Source organism: Myotis lucifugus, unplaced genomic scaffold (assembly GCF_000147115.1).
Source record: "Myotis lucifugus unplaced genomic scaffold, Myoluc2.0 scaffold_236, whole genome shotgun sequence".
Lineage (NCBI taxonomy): Eukaryota > Metazoa > Chordata > Mammalia > Chiroptera > Vespertilionidae > Myotis > Myotis lucifugus.
In genome coordinates, this window is record NW_005871284.1 from 1,885,881 (window position 1) to 1,904,704 (window position 18,824).

General features: G+C 42.9%; 1 pseudogene; it reads right to left on the reverse strand.

Annotated features, from left to right (window-relative positions):
- Positions 1-5,660: 5,660 nt before the first annotated feature.
- Positions 5,661-7,316, reverse strand: LOC102433912 (annotated as a pseudogene).
- Between the last annotated feature and the right edge of the window lie 11,508 nt (positions 7,317-18,824).

Genomic DNA, 18,824 nt, shown 5'->3' on the forward strand with positions numbered 1-18,824 from the left:
CGATCCCCAGTAGGGAGTGTGCAGGAGGTAGCCAATCAATGTTTCTCTTTCACTGATGTTTCTATCTCTTCTTCTCCCTTCCTCTCTGAAATCCATAAACACATATTAAAAAATTGCCTTATGACCCAGTGATTCCACTTCTGGGTATATATCTGAAGAAACCTGAACCAATAATAAAAAAGATTATATGCATCCCATTTTTCATTGCAATATTACTCATAATAGACAAGGTATAAAAGTAGCCCAAAGGCCCATCACGAGATTACTGCATAAAAAAGTGGTGGTACATATATACAGTGGAATATCACTCAGCCATAAAAAGGAATGAAATCTTACCATTTGCAATAGCATAAGTGGATCTAGAGGGTATTGTGCTAAGTGAAATAAGTCAGACATAGAAAGGCAAATACCATGATTTTCCTTACATGTGAAATCTAAAGAACAAAATAAACAAACAAAATAGAACAGACTCATAAATACAGAGATCAGACTAATGATTGCCAGAGGGGAGGGGTGTTAGGGGCCTGGGTGAAAAAGGTGAATGGATTAAAAAGTACTAATTTGTGGTAAAAAAATAATCACAGAGATATAAAAGTACAGCATAGGGAATATAGTCAATAATATTGGAGTAACTATGTATGGTGCCAGATAGCTACTTGATATATAGGGGGAGAAGGGACCACATTGTAAAGGAAATGATTATGTTCTAACCACTATGTTGTACACCTGAAACTAATACAAAATAATATTGTATGTAAATTGTAATTGAAAAATAAAATTTAAAAAATCTTGAGAGGCTCAGATAATATAATCACTAGAAGCTTCTTTAGTGATAATAAACATTTAAATGTCAACATTTAAAAAATCAAATAAAAACCAAAATAAAAAGAATGAGAAGGAATAAAAAAAGATAGCTATCATTAACATGCTAAAAGCTAGTGGAAAAGGTAGACAACATGCAAAAACAGATGGGGTATTTCAGCAGGAAGATAGAAATTATGATAAAAGACATCAAGGCTGGAAGTAAAAAAAGTGTACTATCAAAGATAAAGAATTACTTTTACCTGCTTATAGTAGATTGGACACAGTCAAGATAAATGATCCAAACTGAAATAAAAAGAGCAGAAGGAGTGGAACCCCCCCCCAACAAAACCCTAAATAAAACAGAACATCCAGAGATGTGTAATAATATTTTAAAAAATTCTAACACTCATATGTAATTAGAATCCCAGAAGGGAGGAAAGGGGAGAGAGAGAGAGAAAGAGAGAGAGAGAGAGAGAGAGAGAGAGAGAGAGAGAGAGAGAGAGAGATATCAGGCGTGAAATATTTGAAGAGATAATGGCTGAGGTTTCATTTGCAATTTCTGTTCATCAAGTAAACAACCTTCATCTTTTATAATCATTTTTTCTTGGATGTTATCTTTATAAGTTTAATTAATATGCTTAAAATATTTTGCAGTTCTAGATATTTTTAACCAATTTGAGATATAATTCACATACCATACAATTCACCCCTTAAAAGTGTATAATTCAATGCTTTATATTCTATTCATGGAATTGTGTATTTATCCCTACAATAAATTTTAAAACCTCTCCATTACTTCAAACAGAAATACACCTTAGCCATCACCCCATATATTTGTCAGGTTTATCCAGAGAATTACCTTTTGTGGCTTTTGTGAGGATTGGCAATTCTGAAATTTTCAGATGTAGCTATAGGCTGAAAATTCTAGAGGGTATTTGCAAAATCCAGAGTAGATATTGCAGTATTAAGCTTGAAAGCAGTCTGGATGTACAATTCCTTCCTCTTTGAGAGATCTCAGTCTTTTAAGGCATTTGATTGATTTGATGAGCCCCACCCACATTATAGAGAGCAGTCAGCTTCACTCATAGACTGTCTATTTAAATGTTAATACATCTAAAAAGTACCTTCACAGAAATATCTAGAATGGTGTTTGTCCCAGCAACTGGACACTGTAGTCACTGGTTCTGAGTGACTGATTATGAACACCTCACACTCCCTGAAAATATTTCCCTCTCCCTATAAACACCCATATCCTGAGCTCTGCTGTCCTAGACCCTCTGCCAAGAGATGAGATCCTAAACGTTTTAGGGGACCAAGAGAAAGGTGGGCTCCAAAGGCACCCCCCGCACACACACACACATTAGGGAGGAGACATATACTGCGAATGGGACAGATGAGGAGAGGGGATAGAGAAACAGAAAATGAAATACCAGAGACAGAGAGTGTTTGAGGAGGATGAAGAAAGAGACTCTTAATATGATCTTGCAACAGTTTCTTCAGTTCCACAGAAAAAGAGAATCAAGAGTGTATGACCAAAGTGAAATGAGACATATATGATAGGAATGGGATTGGCAGGAGAAAAATGAAATGGTTGTTTTTTTACTTCCCAAGTTCAATGGAATAAAAATCAGAATAACGAATCTTACACATTTCAGTATTGGCAGAGACTCAGTCTCAGTGTTTCCTCCAGTAATTTCTGGGAAATGTGAACATCAACAGGGAAAGAATATATTACCTTCTATAAAGTCTTCAGGAATGGTGAAAGTCCTATCATTTTACTTACTTATCAGCTAATAAGTTAGCCTGTTACTGCTTCCTGGATGGTAACAGAAGAAACAGGACTGCTGGATCAGACACAAAGTGAAACCAGACAACCAATGGGTCCAGGCTCCCTGTCACTACTTGAGCCAGTTAAGCAGAGACAGTGTTGAATCATACTCTGAGTGGCCAGATTATTATGACGACCCCATCAGTACAATGAAGTGAATTAGTTATGCAAGTCATAATAATAATAAAACCTTGAGAGTATTTGCTTAGGAAGTTTTCAATATTCAGTATTTTTGGAAGTGTCAGTGAAGTACTGATGGGCTGGCCATAATAATCTGGCCAGTCATAATAATCTAGCTACTCAGTGTATATGAGTATTTATTCTAATGCTGCCAGCAGCATCGGAGAGCAGCAGGTCATCCACAAAACTCTGCTCTGCAACCCCCAGAGGCCAGTTGCTTATATTGGGTAGCACAAAGATTACATGGGGAAGTAGCAAAAAGAATAAGAATGGGTGTGCAAAATGGGAATTACAGGCATGGGGAAGTGGGCAATGAGGACTGGGCAGAACTCCATTGTTTGGGCAACAAGGTTGTTAATATTTCCATGAAAATAGGCAGTTCTTGAATGAGAATGGACCCTATTCCAAAGATGACTCCAAGGTCCGTGGATGTACAACTCCCAGCCAGGTTAGAATATCCTTTGTTTAATCAGAATAAGGCAATCTCAATTAGTAGAGCATGATTAATGTTTCTTATAACTATAGCTAGTCCCCAACATTCAATTTTTGCCCCTAACAAAAGATTTTATTACTCATAAGAAAGTAGTAAGCACAAGTTCATGTTTATTTGCATCCATCTCTCATGTCCCTTAGTATCCACAGAGGTGATTCAAAGATCTCTCAATGGATTTCTGCATATGCAGTGGTTGCACTACCTTAGATGAAAAGTTGAATTTAAGAGATTTATTTCTCCTCATGCTGTCCAAAGGAAAAAAGAAGATATTTTTATTGCCTTTAGTCCATAGTTGGTATTTCACACTATCCTTGGCCCCAGGGCTTCTGGGGAGTTCCTAATGCAGTATTTATCAGGGGAGTAAGGACATGTATGGAGGGGGTGGGTGTCTGGCTTTGCCTTAGTCACTCAGAGCTCCTGTTTGCCTACCCAGGCCACTCTGGTTGGCACCCAGCATGTAACCCACCTGCAGAGACATGGAGGAGTTGTTACACTTGCAGTGTGCAGCTTGGTGTCATAGATTTACCGCTGGTTCCTGGGAGCTGTCATGCCCATGTGGCTGGCACACTTGTTAGTGGTGTGGAGGAAAATTGTCCATATGCTAACCTAACTCAGGGAAAGCCCGCATAGTGGCCTTGCAAACTCAGAGACATAAAGAAACCACAAAAAATGGTCTGAAATTAAACTTTTTATTTAAAAAGCAGTCTATGGTAGGTAATCGTGTCCTAGGCCGGTATATTCCCTGACAAAGATCAACTTTGATCCTAACTGTGCCTATTGCCTTTTGGCATCTAGATAATATACCTTTGGAATGTCAGGGTAACTTATAACATCCCTTTTTCTGGACCCCTCAGAACATAACCAATGTGCCAGGGTGCCAGCGTGGAGACCACAGAATCCCTCATTTTATTACCTTGTTAATTGTTGACTGTTAACTATCCTGTACCCAACTATGTAAAAGAAGCATGTGTCTATCATTTTACTTTTTATCCAATCCCAGAGGTTTTCCCTGATTTTCTTTCTCACACCTCCCTAATCTATCAACAATGGATTTCATGTAATCCACTTACATCTCCTCCTTTTGTAACCAAACAACCAAGGGGTCCCGGATGCCTGTCACTACTTCAGCCAATTAAGCAGAGACAGGGTTGAATCATATAAACGTTTATTCCAATAATTTTGGTAGAATTGGAGAGCAGCAGGTCATCCACAAAACTCTGCTCTGCCTCTACCCATGAGCCAGCTGCTCACATTGGGTAGAAGGACAAAGATTATGAGGGAAAGTAAGAACTACAGGCATGGGAAAACAGGCATGGTATAACCATTACAGATTACAAGTCATACAGGCTGGGGGGTGTTAGAAATGAGGCAAGCCCCCCAAAACCAGGGATCCTGGCAGAACACAAAGGATATTCAGGAGCCAGACAGCAAGGCAAATATCTACTCCTGCAGGAGGGTGGGCAGGCACAGGGTCTGGTAGCAAATGCACAGTGAGCGGGCGGTCTACTCAGGCTTTTATGCTTGACAAATGTCATCTGCCCCTCACTTTTTTTTCTGAGAAAAAGGATGTTTTATTATTTTGATTTGACCATAATTATAATTATTATCATTTATGAAAGTTACATAAATGCAGGCTGATCTTGAAAGCTTCAAAAAGCCAACCATAAAGTACAGAAAATAAATTCAATTGAAAAATGTACTGACATAATTCTTTTATATGCTATACAAAATCCTACCAAGAATTGTTGCAATAATTATTCAAAGTAATATTAAAGATAATACGAAAGATGTTTGGTCTTAAACATAAATTTAAATGCACAATGTCTATAATAGATCAGAGTGTAAAATTATATTTGCTATTTCTAACAGAAAAAATAAGTTAGTTTGCAAATACTCTGTATTCTTCCAGGAAATAAGAAAGCAGATCAAGGATCAAATGTTGCATAGTTTTATCTACCAGACCACATTTTGCAGATAATTTTTCAGGGTAGCTAAAATGAGCAATGGTGAAGCTCTACAAATATAACTAAACCATCTGTTATACTAGAGCTAGTACAGCTGACCCCATGAGCAGTCGAAAATCCACATATAACTTTGGTCGGCCCTCCACATTCACGGATTCCCAACCTCCAGTAGAAAATACTGTTTTGATCCAAGGTTGGTTGAATGCATGGATGCACAACCCGGGAATACGAAGAAATGACTGTATATTTAATGAAAAAAAATCTGCATGCAAGTGGATCCAGCCAGTTCTAACCCATGTTGTTCAAGGATTAACTGTATTTTTATTTTTAGAGTTTACAAATCAAAATGTAACAAATAATTATAAGCCGGTATTGGCAGGAATACCAAATATTATTTCACAACTGCCACTATGTATTTCTTCTTCTCTGGCACAATCAACACAGATCCAGGCTTGCTATGCTTGAGACTATTCACTTCCTTCTGTCGGCGAGCTTCTTCCATGATGCGCTGTTCTTGAATCTGGCTGTGGATTGGTTTTGGTAGATGGCAGTGATAAGCAATACATTTTATATGAGGATGATGTTGAAATTTCTCCTTCAACTTCTGGTTATAATCTTTGACTGCATTTTCTTGTGATGTAAGCACACCCAATTTTTCAGAAGCATTAGCTTTCCACAGAGGAATGTTCATTTAATCAGATCCACACATAATGTACTTGCTATCCGAAGTCCATTTTACACAGATAACATGTTGCATTCTCTTTGTGTGATATACTTCCCTGCTTCTACTTTTGTCCAGAGGAAAGATTCTAATAGATTTATCAAAATGAGTGGACACAAACTCTTTCCCAGTGGGAGAACAATCCACGTCCAGCACTGCAGACATGTGATCCATGTGCACCATCACAGGAGTGTCCAGTGCATGCATAACAAAAGTATATAAGTTGTAATCTTCATTTGCTGCAGTAAAAATGAAGGCTTCCAACAAATTGTATTTGTTCTCATATCTAAGATGACCTTTTTCAGAGAAGTAGTTTGCCTCATATCATATAGTACTACTAGTGGCCCAGTGCACGAAATCGTACACATTAAAAGGGAATTAATTAGAGGAAATATTTTAATATTGCTATTTACCCTTTGGTGGGGGTGGGGACGTGAACCTCACGTCCCGGGCCCATTGCTGGGGATGGGGACATGAACCTCATGTCCCGGGGCCCGTTGCTGGGGGTGGGGATGTGAGCCTCAAGTCCCCAGGCTGCGCAAGTCCCTGCCTACCGACGCTGCTAGTTCCTGCCCATCTGCTCCTGCTTTACACGCAACCTGCTGATTGGTCATTACGTGATGGCGTCCTGACCAATTTGCATATTACCCTGTTATTAGATAGATATTCCTCTCAGAAGCACAACTTCCCAAGAGAAATGTCTCAGTTGGGTTAAATTTAACACTACTTATACTGTCAAATCCCCAGGTCATTGAACATATAGGACTGGTTTTCTGTTCATCCCAAATGTCTACTTCCTGTCCATATGCGGCAAAAATTTCTTCTTTCCAGTGATGATCAGTTTCTGTATACACGGTGTTTCCTAATATTGTGTGCAATGGCTCTTCCTCTTCTCCAAAGCTTGGTCCATCCATTTGCCCATGCTTCACAGTTTTGTCATCACCAACAGAAAAAAAAAGAACTCCCACAAAAACGAGTACATATTCCTCGTACAAAACCTTCATATGCCTGTACTGTACGGATACAGTTTCGTTTGGTGGAGTTTCAAATTCTGACCTCTCCAACACATGCCCCAGAAAGGATAGTAGCCAGGCTCTTTGGATACTTTGCCAAGCAATTGACTCCATCTCAGTGACCATCCAGAGAAGCAAGGAATGGTTTTGCAAATACCCATTCCTGTTTGGTAACATTTAAACCTCTCACGTATTCTCTTGGGACCTCAAAAGGATGTAAGCTAGGATCATAGTTTCTTGGAGCTCTCTATAAGTCCAACTTGGTTTCGCGGACATAGTTGTCTGGGTTCTGGCTCAGTATCTTCACCTTCATCTTGACTGCCAGTGCTTGCCCACTCCATGAGCCTTTCCCTCCGGGTTTCAGGTACTGCCCCCTCACCTAGCATCCCCTAACTTTTTTTAAAATAAAAAATCAAGGTTAGTAGATTATACTCTGAATAGAGATATTGAGGGAGCAGAGAACTCTGCTGTACACAGGATGTATGGAACATTCATTTACATACTGGATACACTTTACAATACTGGAGGGCACGAATACCCACGGGGCATTAAGGCAGAGAAGACATGCGAGATCTTCATGCCAAGGACACAGACCCTCCCTCGGAGCCTGACAGGTTACAGGTTAACACTGAGGGGAGCAGTGACTGGTTAATGAGAGTTACGGGGACCCTGGCCAGGACACTTGAGGAGCACACTTCGGGGAGTGCCCAGGACAATGCCCTATGCCCGCTGGTTCCCAGTGACCAGGAGTGGGGGAAGGATCTTTCCCAGGCTGAGCTGGGTGGGTGGCAGGGCTCACCTACAGCCTGACACCAAGGTCGTGGGTGCATCTGTCCTGTTTAATGCACATGTAACACGTGAAGAGGCCTGTCATACTGGCTCATCAGGCCAGGGCCAGCTCCCTGGGATCCTGGGTGCCCGTGACCATGAGGAGGGCATCCACTGGACCATTGGTTTGAGAGCAAAGGTGCCCCGCTTCTCAAGTGTCCAGGACGGGGACTGCAGGGAAGCCCAGGTCCATGACTCCCATGGGCTACGAGTCTCACACCCTCTGGCTCTGACTTGTATATAGGCCCATCCATCTTCATCTGAAAGGTAAGGGGCCAGCCCCTGTCTGCTCCCCGATTCCTGCAGGGGTGGGTGGAGGGCTCCCAGGGACCAGGACCTTGGGTCTGGGGGAGCCAGCAGTCCCTGCAGCCACAGTCACAAGAGGAGAAATGTTGCCTGGGGGCCCAGGGGGAGTTTGGCACAGGAATGAGGCACTTGCATTTGATGCTTTGGTGGGTGCTGCAGGGGGCCACCACCCTCATGGTCCCAGCCCCTCCCTGTGCCTTGGACCCACATAGGAGCCCACCAGGCTAGTCCCTGTCCCTCATTCTTGATTTAAAGAGCTTAGGCTCCCAGTCTTGTGTGATTGGCTATTTTAAAGGAAAAAGGGAGGGGTTGACCTTTGCTATTTCAAAATGGCCGCCCCCAGGGGAACTGCAAGTCAGGGAGCCAAAATAGAGGCTGCCTATACTCCTTTCTTTGACAGAAAAGATTACCTGTTTATTCTCAAAGGGGAGGTCGCAAGCCTCTGAGCCCCAGGACCAGATTACAGGCAACTGGGGCTGGGGTTGTAAATGGTGGGAGCCTCGGGGACTAGATTGTTTCAGCCACAGGTTGTATATCCTATATAATAAAAGAGAAACATGTAAATTGACCGCCCCTCCACTATACTCACCAGCCAATCAGGAGTGAGTATGCAAATTAACCCAACAAACATGGTGGGCCTGTGGGCAGTGCGCATGCATGCAGGCGCCAAGCAGCCGGGAGTGGGGCAAGAGAGGAGGCGGAGAGTGGGTGGCTTGGCAGAGCGGGAGAGTGGACAGGGGAGTCAAGCCCCACAAGCCACTGGATGGAGACAGAGCAGGAGAGCAGGTGGCTTGGGGGGCTTGGCTGAGTGGGAGAGTGGACAGAGAGTGGGTGGCTTGGGCACTTGGCAGAGTTGGAGAGCAGATGGGGAGCAGGCAGCTTGGGGTGCTTGGCAGAGCGGAGAGCGGGAGAGCGGATGGAGAGCGGGCAGCTTGGCTCCCTCGGTTGCTCCCAGTGACTGAGGAAGCCAAGCCCCCCAAGCCGCTGGACAGAGAGCAGAGGAGGAGAGCAGGCAGAGAGCAGGCGGCTCGGGGGGCTTGGCAGAGCAGGGGAGCGGGCGGGGAGTGGGTGGCTTGGAAGGCTTGGCAGAGCGGGAGAACAGACAGAGAGCAGGCGACTTGGGGGGCGGAAGCCCAGAGCATGGGGAGCACCAGGAATTCTGGGAATCATAGTTCTGGTGGCAGCCCCTGGACCGGAAGTGGAAGCCCAGAGCGCGGGGAGCACCAGGAATCCTTGGAATCATAGTTCTGGTGGCAGACACATTATGGGATCTCCTAGACCAGCGGTTCTCAATCTGTGGGTTGAGACCCCTTTGGTGGTCGAACGACCCTTTCACAGGGGTCACCTAAGACCATCCTGCATATCAGATATTTACATTACGATTCATAACAGTAGCAACATTACAGTTATGAAGTAGCAATGAAAGTAATTTTATGGTTGGGTCACAACATGAGGAACTGTATTGAAAGGGCCAGAAGGTTGAGAACCACTGTCCTAGACACTAGAGCAAAGTGAGCCTGTAGCAAGTTACTGTTACGAGTGGGGATGGAGGGAAAGCAAAGGTGAGAGACATAAGTAAAGTCAGAGTGTCGAGGAAAAATTAAAAGGAAGATATCCTGTAACTTCTAGGAAATCTCCACCAATGGAGCAAAGAAAAAAAAAAGACCTCTATTATTCTGTGAGCACCAAACCAAACTGGGTTGGGGTCTCAGACAATTCGCTCATATGATTGCAAAGACAAACAAATTCCCAGATTGGAGAGGGTGCAGGTCGGGCTAAGGGACCCACCCCCGTGCACAGATTTCATGCACTGGGCCCCTAGTCTATATATATAAAAGCCTAAGGGACCAAACTACTGGTTGCTATGATGTGCACTGACCACCAGGGGGCAGATGCTCAATACAGGAGCTGTGCCCTGGTGGTCAGTGAGCTTTCACAGCCAATCTCCCGCAGCCCTGATCAGCCATGATCTCCGGCCAAGCTGAGGGACCCCACCCATGCACGAATTTGTGCACCAGGCCTCTAGTCTTCCATAATGGAAGGCAGTTCTCAGGACGGGGATGGACTGCATTCCGATGTTAGCTCCCGTGTCCCTAGGAGTACAACTCTCAGCCAGGTTAGAATATGCTTTCTCTAATCAGAACGGAACCATTATGGTTATCAGAGCATGATTACTAATTCTTATCATTGTTGCTGGTCCCCAATATTCTATTTCTGCCCCTAACACTTTCATTGTAATGTATACAACAAGGGCAAGAACTGCCGTTCTCCGGGGCATTATCTGAATCTATTGAGATTCTGTTTCCCCGACAATTGTTGACAGTTTAGTGCAAATAAACTCAAAAAAAGTCTTTACAGGTTTGAATATTCCTTACATTAACAGTCGCCCTTTGCAGGCAGATGGTTGCATGGCCCATGGGTGGAAGGACATGATCCTTGCAGAGGTAGACATATGTGCCTTCTCATGCCACATGGCATCATGCCTGAATGGCTGGCACACTTACTGGTGCCCCTCTGGAGGCCCATGATGTGCTGGCCCACCTCAAGGTGGCATCATCTATGTTCCGCTCCTGCTTTTCCATGTAGTTGATGCCACACGCAGCCCCTTGGTCTTGGCCAGAGCCTGAGCCAGGGGAGACACCTGCCCCTGCCTCATGTGGCTCTCAAGCAGGTCATTGGGCTGGAACCGCTCCCCGGGGTTCACAGGTGGCTGACTATGTTCTTGTTGAAGTTGGAGAGATTTTCTAGGGGGTGCCTGCTTTGCATGGGGGTGGTTGATCCTGGAGACTGAGCCGAGCTACAGCTTATTTGTGAGATCACACAGGATAATTCCCTCGAGACCCTTCTTCAAATAAGGACGATGGACAGGCCAGTGAATCTCTCCGTAGTGCCCTGGAGTTCCGCCTTCTTCTTAGGGTCATATTTGAAGTCGAGCCGAACCTCCGCTAAGGCTTTGGAGGCGCTGGAGGAGATGGTATCATGGGCCTCAGCAGGGTCCGCCCCTGGCGGGTAGGTGCAGGCGGCTTCTGGGTCAAGGTCTGCGTTGGTGGCCTTGGGGGCGGCTTTGTGGAGGGCAGCCCCAGGCGGGTCCGCGCTGGCACCGTCCTGGTCAGGGTTGGTAGTGTGGTCCTGAGCGGCGGGGGCTGTCCCAGGCGGGTAGGTGCAGGCGGCCTCTGGGTCAAGGTCTGCATCGGTGGCCTTGGGGGTGTCTTCTCCGATGACAGCGTTGCCAAAGGCAGTCCCGGGCGGGTCCGCGCTGGCACCGTCCTGGTCAGGGTTGGTGGCAGCAACACAGGCGTAGGCCAGGATGGCAGGCCCGAGGGCATTGGCACTGGCGCCCTCGGAGTCGGACTCAGCATAGAACTCCACGTGGTCGGCAGGGACTGTGGCATAATTCCTGGTCACGAGAGGGCCGGCCTGGCAGATGCAATGGTGAGTGTCGCGCTGGTGTTTACCGCTTCTATAACATGAGGAAACAAGTTTGCTTTTTGCTCAGAAAAGAAATTATTTTATTTCTTAAGGTTACTCACTGCAAACTCAGCCTTGAGAAATGATCCAAGTAAAGAGAACCCCGGGCATTGCATTCTTTGCACACTTAGCAAGAATGCCCAGGGCACAGCTGGGACTAGTGTAGGCAGGTGATGTGAAGTAGGAGGCATTTATTCTCAGTGTCATGCAAGAACAGGGGCAGCATTTATGTAAACCTGAGTTAGTGTCTCCCTAAATGTTGTGTCTTAGGCACCTCCCTTACTTCAGCCTAGTCCTGGGAGGAGTGCCTGGATGCTCAGGGCCCATGACAGCCTGCCTCTCACTTTGTGTTTGGCCTTCCTAAGCTCTTTCCCGTAGCTTGGACAGGCTCTAAGGGCAGGAGGACCTTTAATAGGGTCAGAGAAGTCAAAGGACTATTTCCATCTGTAGAAAGAATAATAGATATCCTTCCAGCTATAATGAAGTAACTGGGACTAGACATGCCCTCCTGGCATAAACACTAGTAAAATCAGATAAAACATATTTTAAAACTGTTTCAGACTTTAAATAATAGCCTCACAGGTTTATGATCCTTAGCAAAGAGTAACAATATAATTTTTCCAAACTACTGTATTGAGACTGTTTCTAGACTGCAGAGCAGAGGAGAGAATCCCGTGGACAGAGCTGCCTTGTGAAGATGAAGAGACCAGGATCAGAGTTCAGGGAGGCTGAGGGGGTAGAATTTTTGGAGCAGAATACCAGAGAAAAGGAAGCTAGGCAGAGAGAGAGAGAGAGAGAGAGAGAGAGAGAGAGAGAGAGAGAGAGAGATCCAGAAATCTACACAGGGATTTTCTGAACTGGTTACTGAATACTGTGCTATATATAGAGGTGAGGCCAAGTACTAATGGGAAGTTTAACTGGACAATCCTCAGAGCTCACACAGAACTGAAAGACATTATACTAGTTGTTCCAACTAGTCAGAGTGGAGATACCTTTCTTTTTAGTAGAGAGCCCAGAAAGATTGGCAGGAATAGGACTAAACTAACAAAAAAGGCTACTCTAGCCTTGCTCTATATCCAGTAAAAATTGCCTTAAGAAAAAAAGAAAGAAAGAAAGTGGAAAAAAAGGCTTCTTTGGCAAACAAAAGCCATGAGAATTTGTTACCAGCTTTCACACACAACAAGAAATGTAAGTTTCTTCAGGTAGAAGGGCAATGATATTAGATGGAAATTAACACATTTATAAAGAACCCATAGATCAAAGAAGAAATAACAAGGGAAATTAGAAAATGTTTGAACTGAATGCCAAAAATAACAGTACATGCCCTGGCCACTTTGCTCAGTGGTTAGAATGTTGGCCGTTGGACCAAAGGGTCATGGGTTTGATTTATAGTCAAGGGCATGTACCTGGGTTGCATTACAATTCATGAGATATAGCTAAAGCAATATCTAGAGGATATTTTATTTGTATGTTTTATTTACCTTATTTTGAATTGGGTTCAAAGATTTTTTTAATGATAGATTTTTAAATGATAGTTATGGGTATTAGAGAGAATTGGTCAGCCACTGTGGAATAGTTTAATTTGTTCACAAACTCATCTAAAATGGAAGGTTCTGACAGCTGCAATGTTAAAGTTTTTTGGGTTTTTTTAAGTTCAATATAATTTTATATTAGTTTTAGGTGTACAGCATAATTGTTAGACATTTATATAATGTGTGAAGGGATCACCCCAATAAATCTAGTGCCCATCTGACACCATGTATAATTATTATAATATTATTGGTTATATTCCCTATGCTGCACTTTACATTCCTGTGCCTATTTTGTAACTAAGAATTTATACTTCTTAATCCCTTCACCTTTTTTACCCATCCATCTAACTACCTTCCCATCTGGCAAACATCAGTTTGTTCTTTATATCTATGAGTCTGTTTCTGTTTTGCTGGTTTATTTTGTTCTTTAGATTCCAAATATAAGTGAAATCATATGGTATTTGTCTTTGTATGCCTGACTTGTTACATTTAGCTTAATACCGTTCTAGAAAGAAATTCATAGTATTAAATGTTTAAATGCTTATATTAGGAAAGAAGAAAAGTTTAAAAATAATCACTTAAGAAGCATCTAACTCAAGAAACTAGCAGCAGAAGAGCAATTTAAACACAAAGGAGGAAGGATATAATTAAGTTAAGAACAAAAGTCAATGAAAGACTATTAGAAAACAAAAATTTCAATGAAATCAAGAGATAGTTCTTTGAAAAGATTGATACAATTGATACATTTCTAGTTGAATTGAACAAGAAAGAAAGATAAAACACACAAAATTCTAATATTAGGAGTGAGAGGACATTACTACAGATCCTTCAAAATTAAAGGAGTAATAGGAAAATGTTTTAAACAACTCTGCCAAATTAAGAAGCTCAAAACTCAGAGTCTATTGAATCAATTTAAAGTACAGCAAGAAGCCAAGGGAAAGAGATTATTTAGATAAACACACTTAGGAGAGTTTGCAAGCGCACCATGCAAATCCTGTATTGAGCAGTGTTCATATGTCCTGTTTTTCTCAGCTTCATTAATCCTGTTTGCTGATTGTAGGGTTTTAAAGATGAAAGGATCTCGAACAGAGGGGCCCCATCTTGTGTTACTAGGGCGAATGCACATACCTGCCGGGCAAGTATACCCAGCATAGTTGTAGCTCTTTGTTGGCCTAATGAGTAACTATAAATTTTACCCATATTTCTTCGGCAAAAGATGTATGATATCAAAATGAGTATTACCTATGGATGGTCAATTTAAGAACTCATAAGTGAGTGCCCCATATGCCTCATGTATATTGAATGTATCATGAATATTTGTCCTTCAATCACCTTTCCATCCCTTTCTATCTTCATCCTTCTTCTCCCATAACGTTAATAATAATAACAACAATAATAAGGATAGGCTTTTGTTGAATGCTTTTGTGTTGATGCAAGCAAGAATGCTTCATGGAAAGCATTTCTTTTAATCTACACAGAAATTCTATAAATAAAGTTTATTTTCCATATTTTATGGTTGAGGTATTAGGATCTCATTGGTATGACTTCCTCTGAGTAGAACTTTGCTGATTTTGATATTGTTCCTAAGCAGAAAGGGGAAGGACAGATACCTATGAGAAGGGATATTTGTATATTAAAAAAAAAAGAATACCTTTACCTGTTTTTGGCCTGGTTTTTGAGCCTGATGTTCGAATAAAATACAGTGGAAATCAGGATTATCAGAAGTGCTGCCGAAGCTGTACCCGCTCTTCTAGTCATGGACTTGACTGTTGTACTGTCGGGCTCAGCAACTGAAAAACAGATGTCTCACAACCGGTTTCCCAAGAGAGTTATTCCCACATTCACTTCTTAGTCAATCCCCAATTGTGTTCCCTCTAACAGTAATACATTGTGATCCCTCCCTTTATCTCCATTTCCCTCTCAAATTATGGTTAATTAGTAAGTTCAAGCCTCCATTAAAATATTATCTTACTTAGCTTATTTGTTCAGAAAGTAACTGTAAGCAAATAAACTCATTTCTTCCATGGGAGAGTAGCAATGTCACAGAAAATTGACAAAATAGTAGGTCAGGGAGGTAACCCATAGGGTTTAGATGAGGCTGAAACTGGTAGCCTGCCATAGTGTGAAAGAATCAAGGGATCAGAGGTCTCTGTGAGACTGAAAATACTGTGTAAAAAGAGGTAAATTATAAAGTTTAAAGAATTAGAAGTTGTGTTCAAAAAGAGAGACATTGGGATTTAATGTTTTAGAACTGAAACATGTTCACTTTTGGCTCAAGCCCAAGGTCTGACACTGGCTGTGGGTAATTGAAGTGAAGTGGGTCTCTGCACTGTCCCTGTTCTTGGAACACTTGTTACCTTTCCCCTTTACCATTCCTACTGGACAACTTCTATTCACTCTGTCATCAGGTGCAAAATTACCTCAAAAAACTTTTGTTGAGAAAAAGTGCCTAAAATACGAAAATAAGGCAAAACCAAATTCCACATCTTTTTAATAATATGCTAAAACATTATCTAATAAATTTATCTAATGATCATCTGACTTAGGAAAATAAGCTTTATTATGGTTTTATTAACCTATAGCATTCCCATGAACTTAGCAGTCTTATTGTAGGATTGAATTTTGTAACTAATTTTGAACCAGTTATGTTATCTGCTCTTTTTCTCACTTATGAGTTAATTAAAATTATGGCCCCTGATTTCTATGTATTTTTATGAGAATTATGTTTTTAATATTTTTAAAGTTGCACTTTGAACTATTCTCTTCCCCTTTCCATAACCTATCTCTCCTTTGAGTTTTCATGGCATCCTCTGCTTGCTCCATACATTGTACTATAACTGAGTTTAATTTGTTCAAATAATATGTATTGAATTCCTCGTAGTTGCCCCATGCAGTGATAGGTATTGGTGATACCACAGTGAACAAGGCAGATATGGTCCAGCCCTAAAAGTTTTTTCTTTTGCACAGCCTTTTCCTCCTACTAGAGCAGTGGTTCTCAACCTTCCTAATGCCGTGACCCTTTAATACAGTTCCTCATATTGTGGTGATCCCCAATTTCATTGTTACAAATTGAACATAATTAAAGCATAGTGATTAATCACAAAAAAAAATGTAATTATATATGTGTTTTCTGATGGTCTTAGGCGACCCCTGTGAAAGGGTTGTTCGACCCCCAAAGGGGTTGCGACCCACAGGTTGAGAACCACTGTACTGGAGTATATGATTCATAAGTATAGACTATATCTTAGCCATTATGGCCTTCTCAATGTTAAGCATCGTGTTGTGATACAGGGGGTCCGCGGGGGTGAGGCCGAACGGAGTCCTAACAAAGCATGCCCGACTCCGCGGACGGTTCAGTGACGCAAATCCAACTTTATTGTGTGAGTGCAGCAGTATATATAACATTCCAAACCAATCAGAAGTTTACAACATCCATAGGGCAACCAATAGTAGGAAAGATCAGGGTACTATGTAGGGGCTCTAGGAGGTCAGCTCAGGCGGGCGATGCCACTTCCTGGTGTGCCGAGGAAGCTTGTGCAGGCGGAGTGTGCTCACGCCATTGCATCTGCCGCAGCACTGAGATAAATCTCCTGAGCTCTTCCCACATCTCCCCCTTCTTTTCTTATTAGCGCCTGCTGGACGTGTATGATCATGGCTTGCTGAGCACTTAGCTTATTGAACATGTTGTTTAAACAGCGAAATAATACTATTCCTATGACAAATCCTACTATCATGACTCCCCAGATGAGGAGGTTGGCTGGGTTTAACCAGGAGGTTAGACGGCTGAGGGCATCACTTAAGAAACTAAACTCAATGGGTTTCACTCGGGTATTACTGCATGAGGTGCTAGGTATATCCACCCTTGTCCTGGGGCAGTCCCATTATCTAGAGTCCACTTAATGAGGTTAGGGCTACTGCTATCAGCCCATACAGTCCCATTCTATGGCAATGAGACCGGTTCCGCTCCGCCACAGGGTAAGCCCACAGAGCAGTCAGACACTTGGACAGCGGGGAATTGTAGGCTGTTGGCGCTGACAGGCATGAGCACCCCTGGATGAGGTATGGCCACCCATACATGTTGTGCTCGTGCCTGAGAGTTCGCTGTTATGATGGCACATATTAATAGGAATAATGTCCCTGCTGACGGATTGCCTTCTGGTGCCATGTGTGCAGCTTGATCCTGTAGGTTCTTGATGTCTCCCCAGGTAATGTTGTGGGCCCATCGGTGTCTTGGTCGTCTCCGCCGCTGGGGCTGGTTGTCCTCTATGGTCAGGTCCTCCATTTCCTCTACCAGGGGTGATGGTGGTGGTGGTCTACAGCTCATCGCTGGTGGTGCAGGTTTTGATGTTACGGGCAGGAATCCACGCGGTCTTGGAGTTGTTTTCTGAAAACATACAAACGTATTCTCGACCAAAGGTTAATAAAGGAAATCTTACTTGGGGTCCTTTTTATATTTGCCCAAATGATTTTCCTTTGGCTTATTTTGACACCATGTGTGTTTTCCTGGGTGTCTCCCTGTTAGCATTATAAATGAAAAAATTTTTCTAGATGTAATTTAGTTACAGGATATTTTTCCTTACATGGTATTTTTCCACTATCCCCCCTTTTTTGATTTAATTATGAGGAGGCTTTTGGAAAATTTTTGTAATGCAGTCTAGATAACTTTAAATTTTAATTTTTTGCACAAAAATATGACTGTTTTAGGTTCATTGTATGTTAAGCAATTTTTCCATGAAATGAAAATTTTGGTTAATACTTCTTGAGCCAATTTTAATCTGAAAACCTGACTGCTATTTTACTGTCAAATTTAATACTTTAAAAACAATCTTAGTTTACACTGTAAATGTTAATGGAAAGGATTATTTTGCATCCTTGAGAAAGCCCTGAGCATTCCTGGTGTTAGGCTGGATTTAGATATAGGGTAGCTGCTGTCAGCCAAGTCTCTGTTGTCTGGGTCCTGATATGAGCTGGGCCAAGTCTCTTTCTGTTATCTGGGTCCGGATCTGAGCTGGGCATGGGAAGCGGGAAGCAGCCATGGGGACAGGAGACCTCCCTCAGAAGGGGCGAGTGTTCAAGCCCCTGCATAGTTGGGGGGTGAGGGTCTGTGCTCCACCTCTGTTGACCCCCAAGTTCTCTTCTGATGGCCCCTCTGCGACTGTGCCTGTCTTAGGTTGTTCCTCCTCGAGGAATCTTACCCGTCTTTGACTAACCAGCCATCCTTCGGGGCCAAGCAGGGTGATGTGAGGTACAGTTCTGTCTCCTTGGTAGCCTATGCCCCTGTGGCCTCCATGCCCAGCAATTGCCTTGGGATCCCCTCGCCTGCTGGCGGGACTCCGGCATTGCACATATCTTGGGGAACCCAGGTTTCTTCTCCAGGGAGGGCCCAACTCATGCCATTGGGCGAGAGACAGATTCACGGCACCAGTCACCATGAGGCTTCAACCTCAGCATGAACAGAGAGCTCAGGCAACAGCTGTGGGCAATTGGATTGTGAGAAGAGGGACCCTCTTGGCAAAAAGAGCAAGAGAGGTCAATATAGAATGCTCAAGTGCCTTCTCAGGGGGCCTTCCACACAGTGGAAGGGATTAAATCCTTTAATGTCCTTATTAAATTTCTGCCAAACATTCAAAAAATTAATTTGTAAGTTTTTTTTGGGATAAATGTACAATACGCTGTTGTAAAATATA